Below are 14,960 nucleotides of genomic sequence, written 5' to 3'. Positions count from 1 at the left end.
ATAGACAGACAGAAATTACGGAAAATTAACATGTGCATTCCCTTGTTACTATGGACATGACTGATACAGAAATACCATCCTTTTTACATTTTAAGCAATGCACAGACAGTACTCTTATTTTATATACGTAGATCATTGTTATCATACGTAAATTTTAATACTTGTTTAGCATTTGTTTCCTCCTGTATTTGGACATTATCCTTATAACAAACAATCTTTACATACTGCTGACTGAATATTTCTTCCTTTTGAAGATCCTCACATACACATTCCCCTTGTTCATTAATTATTCTTCGAATGTCCTTCTTGGAACCTGTTTCTGACTTAAAGTACCTATACATACCCTTCCATTTTTCACTAATATTTGTATGACTGCCAATTATGCTTGCCATCATGTTATCCTAAGCTGGCTTTTTTGCTAGATTCAATTTCGTAGCAAGTTCTTTCAATTTCTCCTTACTTCCACAGCCATTTCTAACACTTTTCTTTCCAATTTGCACCCCCTTCTTAGTCTATTTCTTTATTATAATAAGGTGGGTCTTTACCATTCCTTACCACCTTTAAAGGTACAAACCTGTTTTCACATTCCTCAACAATTGCTTCAAACCCATCCAAGGGTATGTTTACATTTTTATTTACCGGCTTTATCAGCCATATGGTACTGCCTAATAGTCCAACTTTTAAGACCTTCCTTTCTACCACATTTATTTTTAACTACAACAAAAACTGCTTCAATTTCTCTAGAGAGCTCATCTGGTTTTACCAGCACCACATCCAGGATATTTTTCCCTCTAGTTGGTTCCATCACTTTCTGAATCAGCTGTCCTTCCCATAGTAGCTTATTTGCCATTTGTTGGTCATGCTTCCTCTCGTTCGCATTTCCTTCCCAATTGGCATTTGGTAAATTTATATCTCACGCTACAATCACATTTCTTTCCATGTCGTTTCACACATAGCTGACTATCTTATCAAATAATTCTGAATCCGTGTCAGCGCCACCTTTTCCCGGTCTGTACACTCCAAATATATCAAGTTGCCTATTATCTTTAGAAAATAATGAGCCTTACACCTAGAATTTCATTTTTGTCATCTTTAACTTTTTCGTAGCTTACAAATTCTTCTTTCACCAGAAAGAGTACTCCCTCTCCCACCATTCCTATGCTATCTCTACGATACACTCTCCAGTTCCGTGAGAAAATTTCTGCATCCATAATGTAATTTCTCAGCCATGATTCAACTCCTATTACAATATCTGGTAAATATATACAGTAGAACCTCGATTATACGTTCCAGGAAACTACGTTTTCCCGTATTATTCGTTCAGATTATGTGGTCCCGCGAGTATCCTAATTAAATCACGCTGCAAAAATCCCGCATTATCCGTTCCTCGAAGAAACGATTTCCCGAATCAACCGTCCAGAAATGTAAGTCCCATCAATGCTAAATCCTCAATCACGTGTTTTTCAAGAAACTGTAACTTACATTCAGGTAGTATTGTTTAGAGAATTCTCGGAAATCATAAAGCAGACAGTGCCCACAACAATTGGAAGGAGACAGAGCGCATTTCGATAGCTCTATTTGAAGAGTTTCATACTTAATTGCAAAACGTGTACATTATGTCCAGGGTTAGATTTTTACTTTTTTCGAGTGTATCGCCGAACAGGTTTACGGAATTTCTCTCAGAGTACTGTACAGTCACTGGGCTTTCGGGCAGGAATTGAAACTGCTCCTTCTTAAGTAACTTAACACTAATCGTATACAATTAAGTTATCGAGACCAGAACAGATGTTGCACCTTACATACATAAAGCCATGGGAGGTTTTGGGATTGCCTATAACTTTTTTCGTCCTAATATAAGACTGGAAATATCATGTTTTTGTGTTAAAATGTTATAAAAGTCCAGTCGTTTTATTTGCGCACGTTACATTTACAAATTTTGTATCATTTTGCACTTGTACCAACTTGTACAGCTGAGCTCAAGGTCGCGAATAATCGTAATTTCGGAAGTGTTAATGATATTTCTTTTCTTTTTCTAATTTGATTGTCTTTAGTGACGGGCAGAACTAAATATAATGCATTCAAGAACTTGAGGATTGATACTTTCGAAACCATAGTCTCGAGTTCAACATAACTAACTGTCGATGTAGGCCTAATTTACGCGGTGCAAGATTTCCATGAACTGACTTGGAACAGTATACCAGTGACCAAATAACAATGGAAGATAAAAAAATAAAAAATAAAGATTTTGCCATCATGTTGGACGCTTTTGTATCTATGTGCTTTAATTTATTAGATTAGAGAATGAAAAACTACTTGTGATCAATTGTTCTTTGGCTCGGCGTTACGGGTATTAGATTTTTCGAAGAGTTTGGCTGATCAAAGTTGCTGAACTGAAAGAAGTTTTTAAAGGAATATGATGAAGTTTTCAGAGGAAACTGACGAAGTTTCCCCGGTAAAACTAAATGGTAATAAACGTTTGAAGCCAGCCCCGCGGTCTAACTTGCCTGCCTCTCAGCCGGAAGAGCCTGGGTTTGATTACTGGCCAGGTCGGGCATTATTACCTGGATATGAGAGCTGGTTCCAGGTTCAGTCATTCTACGATTACCGTACCTTTGAGGAGCTATTTAATGGTGATATGGCGTCCCCGGTCTAGAGAGGCAGGAATAACGGCCGAGAGGATTCGTCACACTGACCATGCGTCACCTCGTAATCTGCAGGCCTTCGGACTGAGGGCGGTCGCTTGGTAGGCGGAAGGCCTATTGGGGCTGTAGTCTGGTTTGATTTAGGGGCGTTTGTAGGATTACAAGTATACATACTTCATTTTTGTGATGTTTAGCCAAATTGTTGAAGGTTCATTTGTTCCCGCATTTTCCGTTTTCCCGTGTTGTACGGGTTTTTTTTTTCCTTGGTCTCTCCATAAATGGAGAATCGAGGTTCCACTGTATCTGTTAAATTACTTAATTCTATTCCTTTACAATACTTCTACATTTCAACACTATCATTTTTATGTCATCCGTACTTGACTTCCAGATCTCTGTACCTTTATCACCGCTCCCTAGACAACCCCATTTCCCTGAATGTACCTCCCTATTACTCTCCCAAACAAATTTCCTAACTTACACGTACCACTGCGGTTCAAGTTAAGGCCATCTGAGCGCAGATACCTATCTCATACCCACCTATTAGGATCTAGAAATTTCACTCCCAGTTTCCCACATACCCACTCCATAGTCTCATTTAAATTCCCAATCACCCTCCAGTCAGTATCCCTCCTACACAGTATTCCACTAATAATCTCCGCTGCCTTAAACTTCACCCATGCTGCATGTTTTACAAATGTCTGATTAGTGGAGAATAGAGGGTTATTCAGCTAAGTTCCATCATCATCATCATCATCATCATCATCATCATCATCATCATCAATTCCCTTTATCCAACTGTAGTTGGGTAGGGTAAAAAATGGTTCCTCTCCACTTTCTTCAGTCTTTCCAACACTGCTCCTTCAACTCTGTGTCCCAGTCCAGGTTTCTTTCTATGATATTGCGTTGGATTGTATCCTACCATCTCAATCGTGGTCGTCCATGGCTTCTCCGGCCTTGCATTTGCATTTCCGTCACCTTCTTTTTTTGTTTTTCATTCTTTCATCACTCATTCGCATTATGTACCCAAAGCATCTTAGTCGGCTCTTTTCTGTTCTGTATTATTTATTTAATTCTATAATTCACTTTTTCCACTCCAATTTCTTCCCAGATTTTCTCCTTATTTTGTGTCTTCTACTCTTCTGTATCATACCCCTCAAGAACTTCATTTCGGCTGCCTGTATTCGACTCTCATCCTTCTTTGTCACTGTCAAAGTTTCTGCTCCGTATGTTAAGTTGTCCATCTCAAATAACATATGGGCCGTTCAAAATAGAATGGCATCAATATCGTCTTGAGGTAATGCTATTAACTTTGTTTTTAAAATGAACTACACTGTTTTCTACACCTAGCCTTAAATCTACATTTATTGCAAGTTCTGCACTGTGATTATTACAGAAATCGATCCAAGTACTTCTCGGGAAAATGTAATGTGTTCAAACATCCATTTGCCAGCTGGGGACTGCCCTTTTCGATTCGCGCCGCGTGTGAAACATGAACTAGCTATGGACATGCAGAGTTGCTTCATCTTTTGCTGACAACTACATATTTGCTCTGCTATGCCCCAAAGCACTATGACCAAATGTATGATTTAACACCTTTAATATCGCCATAGGTAACAGGAACCATAAAGGAAAAATGGACATGGGACGGGTTGTATGTGACAACATGTTTATCCTGACGTGATTTTAAACCACACAAGACCGGACAAGCTAGTGACACTGGCCAATCACCCCTTCTTAACGCTAATCTGTTCTTCAAAGAATGAATAAAATAAAAGAGAATGGCCACGAAGGCTGTGAAAATAAGACTCATTAGGCTTCTCAAACCTAATACTGTCGGGATCAGAAAAACCAAGGGTTGACTGAGGGAAATCGGAATTCCATTTTTCCTTCATCTGAGTTTGCTGCAAGAGCATAGATGAAGATATTCTGGTACATGCTGCAAATGACGTTCATTTGTTGACAGTCAGGGCTAGCTCAATTCCACCATTTAAGTATTATCCAATGGGCAAAGCTATTACATATTTCATTTCTTTTTGCGGTGTTGCAATGTCCACTTTTCTGAACTCCGATTACATTTGAACTACACTTGTGAGTTCACTTTTGTAGAACACGGCGAAGTCACGATCTCAGTTCATTTTCAGAACTAGGTTCTAAATTGATCTCCGGTCAGACGTGTTTATTTTGCAAGAGACTATCCTCATTCTTCCATATCGAAAGTTTGTAAAAAGGACAACAATAAAACTTTGATTTCCACCTATTCAATACATTAAAAGCAATTATAATATTAGGATCTCATCCTTATTTTATTGCGTAATTGTCAAAACATAGGACATGCTTCGTTCACATTTTGAACATCTTCAGCTATAAAGAACGTCTTTCCGAGAATCCCGTAGCAAAGCACGGGTACATCAGCTAGTTTACAGTAAGATACAAAAGGTGAAAACTCGAAAAAGTGACTGGAATTTATAAGATTTCAGGGGATATACTAAAGACAATGGGTTGGGATATAGTACCATATCTGAAGTACTTATTTGATTATTGTTTGGTTGAAGGAGCTATACCAAATTAATGGAGAGTTCCTATAGTGACCCCTGTGTATAAAGGAAAGGGTGATAATCATAAAGCCAAAAATTACAGGCCAGTGAGTTTGACATGCGTTGCACGTAAGCTTTGGGAAGGCATTCTTTCTGATTATATTAGACATGTTTGCGAAATTAATAACTGGTTCGATAGAAGGCAGTTCGGGTTTAGGGAAGGTTATTCCACTGAAGTTCAACTTGTAGGATTCCAGCAAGATAAAGCAGATATGTTGGAATCAGGGGGCCAAATGGACTGTATCGTGATTGACCTGTCTAAAGCATTTGATAGGGTGGACCATGGGAGACTACTGGCAAAAATGAGTGCAATTGGACTAGACAAGAGTGACTGAATGGGTTGCTATATTTCTAGAAAACAGATTTCAGAGAATTAGAGTAGGCATAGCTTAATCTGACCCTGTAATAATTAACAAGGGAATTCCTCAAGGCAGTATTATTGGTCCTTTACGTTTTCTTATATATATATCAATGATATGTGTAAAGTGGAATCAGAGATACGATTTTTACAGACAAAACGCTGGTTAATAGAGCAAACGCCTGAAAAGCCATACATCTAATTTTTGATCTGATAAGTGGTATGTCCCGAGCTGTCGGCGGAGAGATGGCGTGGAATGACATTAGTAAACGAATAAGTTTGAGTGACATCTTTGAAAGTGGGAAGGATCACAATATGAAGATAAAGTTGGAATTCAAGAGGACAAATTGGGGCAAATATTCATTTATAGGAAGGGGAGTCAGGGATTGGAATAACTTACCAAGGGAGCTGTTCAATAAATTTCTAATCTCTTTGAAATAATTTAAGAAACGGCTAGGAAAACAACAGATAGGGAATCTGCCACCTGAGCAACTACTCTAAACGCAGATCAGTATTCATTGATTGATTGACTGATTAACAAGATAATGTAATATCGTCAACTATTCATAGAGGTGATGTTTTAGAATTATGTTTCACTGCATTATGAGAAGCGTACTAGAGGTATAGCTTATATATGTACAACCAAAGACTTTAATATTACTCATCTAGGCTCACAGAGCGCGCTGATGCTAAGCAGAATATTGAACACTTTCGCACATTGCCATGTTGCGGGCGCTTCAGCTTTGAATGCCTGGCTAGCACGTGGTAATGTTTACAGACCCTTGCATGTTTTCGATTTGAATCATGCCTGTTAGTGGATATGGTTTGGTATTATATGTGACGGAGTGATAATATATTGTCAAATATTTTCAAGGAATGTGAGAGCAGATACATTACGTTAGTTCAATTGACCGGCTATATTAAGCCTAAAGTAAGGCATTACCTGTGGAATGGAAAATAGACACGAGGGTGAATTCGTGTGCAGCCTTCATTTGTACAGAATGCTATCAGAAGGGATCTGGTATTTCTTTTCACATGTGAGTAGAAATTGAACTGTTAAAAATAACTTTCATTTACCATAATCGAGAACTAAACAGTTTATAGGGTGGTTGATTCAGAGAACGCATGGACATGAAATTTAGAATATTTAGGTTCTTTTTTTTGTTTGCCCTTTTCCAATTCATCGGGGATAATTGTTTGGAACTAAAAAGCTGTTCTGAAAAAGACTATATATTTTTCATACAAACTGTGTAGCGGAATTACAAATTTGATAAACCCGGGCATAGAATCCGTAAGATATGATTGATACAACTTGATAAAACCTAATATTACGGTAAGGTATTGCTTCATATGATCAACTATTTGAAAAATGATTTATTAGTAATGTGCGTCTTATTTTCTCCAATTTTTCCCATTTGCTTTATAATAAAAGAATACAACTGTTAATACGCTATTCCAGAAAAATCTGACACTATAAAGTCTAAACAAAGCTCATTACAATCTTGTCAATCCTAGTCTGCATTAGAAAACGCTAATCAAATTAACTTTTCACTATGATATTAATCTTTTTTGTTTGCAAGTGCTTTACTTTCAATTTCATTTTATTTTCTTTCTGGTGTAAATCATGGTGCTCATATTAGAGAAAAATTAGAGCGCACTTTCAAATTTTATGTGCTCAGATAACGTTAATTCAGAATGAGTTTGTAAAAGCAGTAATATTTAAGAAGATAATATTATGAGGAAGGTTTTACATCTTAAATGATAACATTCTTACTTAAGCCTAACCGGGCGAGTTGGCCGTGCGGTAAGCACCGCGCAGCTTTGAGCTTGCATCCGGGATAGTGGGTTCGAACTCCACTGTCGGCAGCCCTGAAGATGGTTTTCCGTGGTTTTCCATTTTCACACCAGGCAAATGCTGGGGCTGTACTTTTAATTAAGGCCACGGGCTCTTCCTTCCCATTCCTAGGCCTTTACTATCCCATCATCGCCATAAGACCTATCTGTGCCGGTGCGACGTAAAACAAATTGTAAAAAATAAAACTTCAGCTTAAACCTCGCAGAGAAACTCAAACTAACCCTAGACATTAATTTCATTTTAAGAAATACACAATAGAGTAGCACCAGCGTAATGAATGTCAGGCAGCATTTACCTAAATCCAAATCACAGAAACATGATAATTTAACTTCTACTCATCCAATTACATTATTTCATATCAAAACCAAACCCCATTGCACAACAGGCCCAAAAGGCCATGGCCTACCAAGCGACCGCTGCTCAGCTTGAAGGCCTGCAGATTACGAGGTATCATGTGGTCAGCACGGCGAATCCCCTCTGCCGTTATGTCACCGTCAGATAGCTCCGCAATTGTAATCACGTACTCTGAGTAGACCTAGAACCAGCACTCAGATCCATGTATAAATCTCTGACCATGCCGGGGATTGAACCCGGAGCCTTCGGGTAAGAAGTAGACACGCTACCCCTACACCACAGAGCCAGCATTTCGTATTCCGAAAATGATAAAACATGTATCTGATTGTTTTAGAAAGATTTCTGCAGTCATGTATTATTTTTCAATCTGATCAGATAATTGAGTAAAATTTGCTGTTTGACGGAGCGGTTAGGGGCGCACGGCTGTGAGCTTCCATCCGGGAGATAGTGGGTTCGAATCCCACTGTCGGCAGCAGCCCTGAAGATGGTTTTACGTAGTTTCCCATTTTCACACCAGGCAAATGCTGGAGCTGTACCTTAATTAAGGCCACGGCCACTTCCTTCTAACTCCTAGGCCTTTCCTATCACATCGTCGTCGTAAGACCTATCTGTATCGGTGCAACATAAAGCCACTAGCAATAATAATATTGTTGTAATGACTTATCTGAGAGGAATCACAAGCCATTTACCTTTCATAGAAATATTTTATTTCACAGGTTTCCTTTTTTGTTGATAATAAAGATTGTTATCGGTACAGGAGTTTGTAGATATTTAATTTGTGCGTTCTCCAGTCTGCTGAGAGACAGGTAATTTTTATCTCACGATATGTAATCATACTTAAGTTGTAGACCGCTTTTTGAACATGTCTTTTTCAATAAAGCCAAATAATTGTTGATCCTGGGTTTCTCAAAAGACAGACTGCCACGTGACTCTCGTCCTTTGAGTCTGGCCTTCTTGCCATACGTACAATGTTCAAGCACATCAGTTACAAACATGACCCTTATATTAAAGTGAGCGACATGATCATTTTCGAGGTACCGCTAGTGTATATTTGTAGTAGTGTATTTTTCAGCCTTCTTATTCAGTCTGCTAATCTATTAGGTGTGCCACCTATAGGCTATCCAAAGGATTTGTGTAGATTTTTCCCGTCTTTATACAGAAGTATATTTTAATATTACCACAGTCTTGATAAAATGTATATTTATTGCGTGTGTATACAGTAGTCTGTGTAGGCTGCCATTAATTTTATAAGCCGAATGTTTTCATGTGTGCGAAATATAAGCATGAATTCCATACGATCTCTGCGTCAAGCTGAGGAGCGCCCGCAAAATGGCGGTACGCGCATGGACATGTCTTCCCCAGTCACAGGCTTCTGCGCAGCCAGCGGTGTGGGGCCTTGTGTACAATAACTACAGCTAACAATGTATTAGGTTAGTCCTCTGTTTATTTTTTATGATTTATCGTAACAAAACTGGTAATATGTTCACAATCAGCTGCTGTTCTATCTTGAATAGAAAATACTTATTGAACTGAGATCAAAGAGTTTGATCGGATAAATTTCTCAAAGTTAATCCTAGTTCAGTGCGAATTGATCTCAGATTAACATTTATGCGACAAAAAATCTGAGTTTCATGTGAACCGAGATCAATTTTGTCTCTTATCGAAGATCAAATGGTTTATGCAACCGGCCATATGACTTCGCAAATTAATGTGAGTTATGTGCGGCAATTTCAAATGTTAAATCTGGGGTGCAAGATATACGCGGGGTCGAGTTATATGAGAGCAAATACGGTATTGCAGAAGGCGATGGTATCATTCATCATGAAGCTCTATGGGCGAAGTCCATAAATCTGTATGAGGTCATGGCTGCTATAGTAGAAAGGCAGACATTTATGCCATTCTCTCTCTTGTGAACAACTGCATAAAGAAGAAAAATGCAGTTTTAAGACATATGCTCAACTATTCTTTACAAACTTGTAAATGTATTTGAGTTATACTGGCTATTCGTTGAAAGGCAGTATTCCTAAACATAAGAAGAGACTAAATGGTGAACATGACTTTCAGGCCTACATTTGAAGAGATCTAGTTACTCATATGATGTCATTCGTTTCATCTCATTAATTCCTCCGATGAGGTTGATGTCGCGAAGGACACACGGCCGTAAACTTGCTACGATGGTTCGTTTTACTTCACATATGACCCCATAGAGAAAAGGGATAAGGGTATCATATTAATCAATATTGATACAAAAGAACTTAATGACCAGTCATTTGTCTCTGACAGTTGAAAAGAGGCCTACCACACAGGTATCTGATCACTGATTTCATTTTAATTATCGTCGTGCCGCCAACTTCCCTGCAACTGGCGTGTCGTCATCTTCACTGATGCATATCGTCGGCAATGCACTCCAATCGAGAGCCTTCGAGGTCCTGTCTTTTCGAAACTTTTAAAAATAGTTTCATTCCTAACTACAGATTCCAAACAGTGAGAATCTATTCCCAAATGGTTCCTGTAGATCAGCCCTGTCCAACGCGGCGCCCGAGATGCCCGTTTATGGCACCCTTCGCAATTAATTTCCAAATTAAATTTTACTTAATATTTGAAAACAATACTTTTGCATTTCAATAAATATTCTTACTTTTGTCCTAAAAATACCGTCCTCAAAGTCAGGAAATTTGTTATATCCGTACCTCCAAATACACAAAGAGCTTTGAGTAGGCCATAAATGTGATCTAGGCCTAACTGACTCATGTCCGCAATTAGTGAAGGGATAGAAGAAAGGTTCAGAAAGAGAGCTATTCGACATGTAAGTAGTTGCGACGAAGGGAAATCCTCCACAAACCTCTCAATGTGGGGGGTGCTAGCGCCAGGTATAAGGCCCTCTCTACTCACGGAGCCAAATATAACCGCATATTTATTCTGCCAAACAGAACCGCTTCCTTATGATTCACTTGATTGCAATGCCATAAACTACATACCATGACAGAATTTCACCAGAACGACAACGGGACACCCACTATTAACTCATACTGGTCTAAGAATGACTTATATGATGTGCGCCTTACCATGGGATCGTTTCCTTCTTCTCTTGAGATTCTGGCACTTCGTAGACAATAAAGCTAACCAACAACCAGGTGATCGTCTTTATTGAATCCAACCCCTCCTTGATAAATTCAACCAAACTTTTGAGAATGCCTTGACAATGGGGAAGGAAATGTTTATAGATGAAACTATGGTCCCTTGGAGAGGCCGTTTGGTTTTCAGAATGTATATTCCTAACAAAACTCAGAAATATGGAGTTAAGGTGTATAAACTCTGTACGAAAGAAGGCTACACTGTTAGAATGAAGATCTATGCAGGAAAATCCAATGAGCATGAAAGCAGAGTAGGTCATGCTCATTCTGTTGTAATGGAGCTTCTACGTGGATTCTTAAATGAAGGACGTATCCTCTATGCCGTTAATTCTATACCAGTGTACTTCTGGCAGAAGAACTTCTGAGGAACAAAATATTTGTGTGTGCGACCCTTCATAGCAATAGAGGTGGACTACCGATGATAGTGAAACAGAATATGAAGAAAGGAGAGGTGGTGGGTAAGATGTGTCAGCACGGTACTCGAGTTATCAAGTGGGTTGACAAGCGACCTGTTCTAATGCTTTCAACACTGCCGAGCCATAGTGACTGTCTGGTAGACTCCGGAAAGAACAGAGACAGTGAAAATGTCAGGAAGTCTCTCTCTGTTCTTGATTACAATGGAGCTAAAAAGGGGGTTGATTTCAGCGATCAGATGTCTTCCTATTATTCAGGTCTACGGAAAGGTTTAAAATGGTACAGGAAAGTAGCTTTAGAAGTTATCATTGGAACGGCCTTGGTTAATGCTTGGATACTTCCCACCACGACTTCTGCGAAAAAAATGCCACTACTGCAATTTCAAGAGAAGATCGCAAGAAGTCTGGTTGGACCACAGACAGAACCTGGGAGGAGACGTGCGCACATTCTCTCAAAGATGGAAGGACCAGCCAGACAAGTTTGAAGACGATGCGTGGTTTGTTATAAAGCAGAGCGAGAGTGTGGCACATCAAAAGACGCTGACAAGAAAACAAATCAGGAGACAACGAACTGTGAGGAATGTCCAAACAAACCCCATTCATGTGCATTGGATGTTTTAGTAAGGTTCATAAATGCTGAAATTGAACTTACTGTGTTGAAAATAAAAAAATTGCCATTGTATAATAACAAAATTAGTGAGCTCATGAGTGTAAATAGTTCAGGGAGTTTAGAGATCAGTGAAAAGAAATAGACAATTGAGTTCAAATAAAGAACAGTGTTATTTTAAAAAATATTAATAAAAATTTGACATGTAGTGCCTTTAATATAAAGCAAATAAATATGTTCAGTTATTGTTTGTGTAAAAATGCATTTACACTCATGTAAATCAACCTTTACCAACACGTAGAAAGGGATGTTAACGCTCTGTCCCGTGCTACGCGAGGCACGTGTGATTCGTGGACTTTACAACTACTTCCGCAGGAAGAGTTACACGTACCTCGTAATGCACACCAGCGAAGTACGGTACGGGACATCGGTCACTTGTGACGCACTCACTCTTAATGCCAACAGTGTAACAACAGCAGCGAACGTGTTAACCATTAATTTATGTTAATAATAATTTTGTGTGGCTATTTCTAGCTCGGTGCAGCCCTTGTAAGGCAGACCCTCCGATGAGGGTGGGCGGCATCTGCCATGTGTACGTTCCTGCATGTTATTGTGGTGGAAGATACTGTTGTGTGTGGTGTGCGGGTTTCAGGGATTTTGGAGACAGCACTAAACACCCAGTCCCCGAGCCAAGTGATTTAACCATTTAAGAATAAAATCTCCGACCAGGCCGGGAATTGAACCCGGGACCCCTGAGACCAAAGGCCAGCACGCTAACAATTTAGCCCTGGAGCCGCACATTATTTTGATGATATAGGTTATTACTTCAATACTTGCTTGTTATGAATAAATGAAATAAAGAACAAATTATAATAATGAAATGGCGTATGGCTTTTACTGCTGGGAGTGTCAAAGGACAAGTTCAGCTCGCCAGATACAGGTATTTCGATTTGAGACCCGTAGGCGACCTTCGTGTCGTGATGAGGATGAAATGATCAAGAGGACACATACACCCAACCAACAGAATTAACCAATTATGGTTAAAATTCCTGACCCTGCCAAGAATCGAACTCGGGACTCCTATGACCAAGGCCAGCACGCTAACCATTTAGCCATGGAGCTGGACAAAACAAATTATGAAAACATGGAACACATGCAAAGGCCTTAAAATTACATTTATAACAGAAAGCATTAGAATCTCTCTATGTACTAGCTTCATCCAGCATAGGAAACATCAAGTACACCAAGTTGGAATACAGTAGGAGTCCACTATAGTGAGTACAGCATATAACAAGAATCCAATTATAATGACAGTTCTTCTCTGACGCTTCAAAATTAAACTGTGTATTATACTTCGGTTACAATAAGAGCCCTATCGCTGACGCATCTGTTATTACGAGCGATTAAGCGGGCCAGATTTTTTCCGTTACTAATATTTTTATGCACACAGCGATCATATTGCATGCGATCGATCATTTTCGGTATCATTTCCTCACTATTTCCACTAGCAAGCCCTCGTCGATATTTCAAGGCGATGTTGGAGCCGATTAGTAACACCTACTGTTTCAACTACTGTTTCATAAAGAAAAATGGAAATGGAAGAGAACATATTTTCATAATAAATGTGTAAATAATATAACCGACAGCAGTTGTGAACTCGTTAAAAATGAAGTCCAAAGTAAACAATCACTTAATTTTAATGCAAAATAATGCAATTAAGTAAGAATGGGATACACATCAAGATATGGCAGACGGCAGAGGGCATAAGTGATTTCAGAAGTTATATTCTTGCATCCGGTTAAATTTCGGAAAGTTTTTTTCTTGTAAATTTATAGAGAGAAGACTATCATATCTCTACTGGGACTTGAAATATGTATACATGATACAAATAGTATGGTTGAACTACGTTAGGTGACTGAATAAGAAAACTGAAAAGTTTCCACAAAATTTGATCGATCATCTTCGGTACGGTATCAATTTCCCGCTATGTGCACCTGCGAGCTATCTTGTCCGCATTCAAAGGCGAGGTTGGAGTCAATTAGTAGAACCCATCAACTGCTGTTCTGAAAAGAAAATCAGAAATGAAAGAGAACATGTTTTTGTAATAAATACGTAAATAATGTGTATGATAGCAGTTGTTAACTCGTTAGAAATAAAGGCTGTAGCAAACGATCGTTTAATTTTAATGTTATATAGTGAAATTAAGTAAGATTGTATACACCTGAACATATGGCAAAGTACATCACCGATTTCAGAGGATAGTTTAGATTTTCTTGCATCTAGTTTAATTTGGAAAGGCTGTTACCACGTAAATTTGTAGTGAGGAGGCTATAATTTCACCACGTGGGCTTGAATTGTGTGTTCATGATACATATAGGATCAGAAACGTTTGCTACAGAAGCCTCTGGAGTGATATAATTTTTTCAGAATGAAATTAAACACACTTTCACGTAGTATCGGATTTTGAAAAATAACAAACTAGCAAGCCGTTGCATGGATATCATCGGAGAAAATTCAAGTTTTGAACCTACAGATTCTAGTTTCATATAGAATTTAATGTGCATGGGGTTTTACCCAACTTTCACAAAAAATCAGATATGTCGACAATCCGTTATAGCAGGTAAATTTTTCGCCATTATAAATTCTCGCTATAACAGACTTCTACTGTACCGGGTTTTAAAACAAGAACCTCGTTTCTTGACATCTGTATTTTGAAATATAACCAGAACTCTGTGATGAATGTGTTCCAAGTCCAGAGTACAGGCAGATTATCATCCTTATGTAAATCATACATAGCAAAACTGCAACAGTTTCAATGAATCACAGCATTGAGCATTTTTCCAGCTTGAGGAAACAGATGTGTCAAATAAGCTACGCTCCCTGTCCTATTCTGAACCTGACAAAAATAACTCGGATGCATGAATTAAGCCCTGGTATTAACTACATGCAGAAATATAGTATTCTGATTCTTGACCTTTCCCATTATATAGGCCACTGCTTCAA

The 14,960-nt window shown here is 38.7% G+C and overlaps 1 protein-coding gene across 1 annotated transcript in view; it reads right to left on the bottom strand.

Moving 5' to 3' along the window:
• The window catches only part of LOC136866805 (kinesin-like protein KIF20A), a 430,278-nt gene that overhangs the window by 231,218 nt on the left and 184,100 nt on the right, over positions 1–14,960 (bottom strand). The window lies entirely within an intron of this gene.

This window comes from Anabrus simplex, chromosome 3 (genome assembly GCF_040414725.1).
Source record: "Anabrus simplex isolate iqAnaSimp1 chromosome 3, ASM4041472v1, whole genome shotgun sequence".
Lineage (NCBI taxonomy): Eukaryota > Metazoa > Arthropoda > Insecta > Orthoptera > Tettigoniidae > Anabrus > Anabrus simplex.
The sequence above is the reverse complement of the archived record's forward strand: the minus strand, read 5'-3'. Positions and strand labels throughout refer to the sequence as shown.